Source organism: Geotrypetes seraphini, chromosome 13, assembly GCF_902459505.1.
Source record: "Geotrypetes seraphini chromosome 13, aGeoSer1.1, whole genome shotgun sequence".
NCBI lineage: Eukaryota > Metazoa > Chordata > Amphibia > Gymnophiona > Dermophiidae > Geotrypetes > Geotrypetes seraphini.
This window is the reverse complement of record NC_047096.1, coordinates 36,900,038-36,903,467: the sequence shown is the minus strand read 5'-3', so window position 1 is coordinate 36,903,467 and position 3,430 is coordinate 36,900,038.

Sequence of the window (3,430 nt, the reverse complement as noted above, 5' to 3'; positions counted from 1 at the left end):
GAACAGTGATATTGTCTTGTCTTTCATACATGGTCACATTTACTGACAAAATATAACATTAGTTTAAGAGTGAATTACTAGTTTAGGAGATACATTGTAATGTATATAGCTCTCTAGAAGAGAGACTGTTAATTATGAGAGCAGTTTTTGACCATCGTAAGATCATCACACCCAAGTCCTGGTCCTCTTCATGCACAAAAGTTCTTCACCCCTTAAACCAGTGAATCACAAATTGTGCCACGCATCGCCTGTGTCAGCTGCCTGCCTACAGAACATCCCTCGTCCGGAGAGGCATGTCCTGTAGACAATCGGGTGGCACCATTCCTCTGCGCCTCTTCTGTTAAGAGTGCACACACTGGTTGCTCAGGGCTTGTCTGCAGGGCCTTTGCACATATGCAGTCATTGGCATGTCATGCATGAACATGGTGTCATTGCATTGATATGGTTCACTTCTGGGTGCCTTCCAGCCACGATCCACTGTTTAGTGTGCTATAGCTCAGGATAGTTTGTGAGACGCTGCCTTAAACTGTACTGAGGGAATGGAACAGTTTATAAGACACTGGTGAAACCTCATTTACAATATTGTATACAATGCTGGAGACCACACCTTTAAAAAGATAAACGGGATGGAGTCATTCCAGAGGATGGTTACTAAAGTGATTGGTGGTCTTCATCATAGGCATAAAGGGACAAGACTTAAAGATCTCAATATGTATACTTTGGAGGAAAGGTGGGAGGGGGAGGATATGATAGATATGTTTAAATATATACATTGCATAAATGCACATGAGGTGAGTCTCATTTGAAAGAAAGCTTTGGAATGAGAGGGCGTAGGATGAAATTAAGAGTGAAAGACTCGGGAGTAATCTAAGAAAGTACTTTTTTAAAGAAAGGCTGGTAGATGTGTGGTGACTGAGTTTAAAAAAAGCATGGGACAGGCAAGTGGGTTCCCATGGGGAGAGGAGGAGATAGTAGATGCTGCAATTGGGTAGACTGGATGGGCCATTTAGCCTTTTATCTGCCACTATGTTTAACAGCAATACAATACTGCACTTATATTTTGCAATTATCATAAAAGGGGTTCAGTGTTGATTACAAAGCAATGCAAAGTCCTTTTTTTTTTTTTACTTTCAGGTTTTACATCAGGTTTTCAAAGTGAAAGTAGGCATGTTATTTTACTCTGCAACTTGCCAAAGATAATCTGAAGTTGTTGAGCAGTTCTGCAGCCATGAACAATTGTGATAGTAAACTTGGGAGTAGGGGGAAGGGCGTGCCTAGAGAGCAGAATGGGGTGGGCCCTACCAATATTCTTCCTAACATAGCATCAGAACTAAAGCCTTGATCTTCATTCCCAGTCCTGAAGGGTCACCAATGGGTTAGACCTGGAGAGCGCTACTGCTTATCCCGGGGGGTAAATTGCATGGAATCTAGCTACTTTTGGGGATTTTGGCAACTACAGTACTTAGCCACTGTTATAATCGATACTAGGTTAGCTGGATGTTTGGTCTGACCTACGGTTAGCAGATGTCTGGTTTTACCCAACTCCAGCAGTCCGGACTGGTTTTCAAAACCCAGTGGTTTGTCCAGGTTTTGAAAATCATTTGAGTTTGTGGCCATGTCTGAAGGGCATCTGCACATATGTGGGTGCAATGTGATGATATCACATGCATGTGTGTGATGTCATCTGGGGCAGAATCGCACATCCTCTTTTAAAAAAAAAAAAATCTGGTAACTAGTCTGATGTAGTGCTGCCCGATTCAGGAAAAAAATTCAATTCGATTTAGCCTATTGAATCGATTATTTGATTTGATTTTCCTGCCCAAGTGGATGTTTTTTTTCAAATATCCTGGTGGGTTTATTTTATAGCCTCTTCACCCATTTTGCCCTCTCCTGGCGCTGTGGTGTAAACAAAATAAACAAACAAACACTTTTCCTCTCTTAAATCCTAGCTCACATTCGTGGTCTAATACCATAAAATAGAAAATAAAATTATTTTTTTCTACTTTTTGTTGTCTGATCATTATTCAGATCTTATCGGTCCCAGGCTCCGGTTGTCCGATAACTTGCTTGACAGTGTCTCCGTGCTAACCATCTATCTTCTGTCTCTGTCCTCCCATTTCGTTTCCCTTTCCTCCCCCGGAGGTCTGGTATCTTTCCTTTTTTTCATCTCCAGCCACAGATCCACCTTTTCTGAATTACCCTTTCATCCTTCATCTCTCTCTCTCCTTTCCCACCACCCCAGGGTCCACCATCTCTTCCTTTCTCTTCCCAACTACCCTCCTAGCCAGTATCTCTATTCCCCCCTCCACACCATCCCTTGTGTCCAACTTCTCTCCCTTTTTTGTTTCTTTCATAAATCCCATTGTCCACCATCTATTTCCCTCTTCTGTTTTTAGATCATTATTTCTTCTATCCTTCACCCCATGTCTCCTCTCCATGATCTCCCCCAAGTCCATCTCCCCCCCCCCTCCACCAAGTTCATTTCTCCCATATCTCCTCCAGTCCACCAACTCCCCATCTCACCTCTCCCTCCATCTACCTTTTTTTATGGTACTCCTAAGCCCCCCCCCCCCCCCCACCAACACCACACCCCTGCACCTTTCCCCAAGAGAGTTTGGAAGAGGTCTGCCAGTGGCAGTAGCGATCCACTCCTGCCACTACTCTGGGTGTCTTCTCTCCACTGCAGCCTGCCCTCAGTGAAAACTTCCTGTTTCCGCTTGGGCGGCCGAATGGAGAGAAGACGCCCAGAGTAGCAGCAGGATAGTGAATTGAATTTGCTACCGCCACTTTTGCCTGGCCAGGGAGGAGAGGAGAAAGCCTTGCTTGCGGGAAGGAGAGAACCGTGCTGCCCCGATCTGCACCAGAGATCCTTTCGGGCTTCTCCTCTGCCACTGGAGTCCTTGCTTCGATGTAACTTCCGGTTTTGCAAAACAAGTCTCTGGTGCAAATCAGGGCAGCAAGGCTCTCTCTTCTCCCTGGCCAGGCAAAAGCGGCGGTAGCAACGGGGCCAAAGAATCGGTAAGTCCAATTTTCTTTAATAGTAAATTGATTCACCAAAAGTGAATCGGAGAATCGATTCGAATCACGAATCAAGCAGCACTAGTCTGATGGCAATTTTTGTCAGGCTTTTAGGATATCCCTAATGAATATACAAAAGACAGACTTGCAGATCTCTCATGAATGTTCATTATAAGTAATCTGAAATCCTGAGTGGTAGCCCTTGAGGACAGAGTGAAGACAAATGAGCTAGACAGTGTAGGGTTGGGGGCTGGAGATTGGTTTGTTTGTCCCCTCAAAATCATCTGCTCTTAAGGGAGAGCACGAGAGGAAAGGCAAAATGGAAGAACAAACAGGAGATGTACATATAAAAATGGAAGTCATGTTCCCAATTTTGAATGCATTTTTAAAGGAAAATCCCATATGCAGTTTT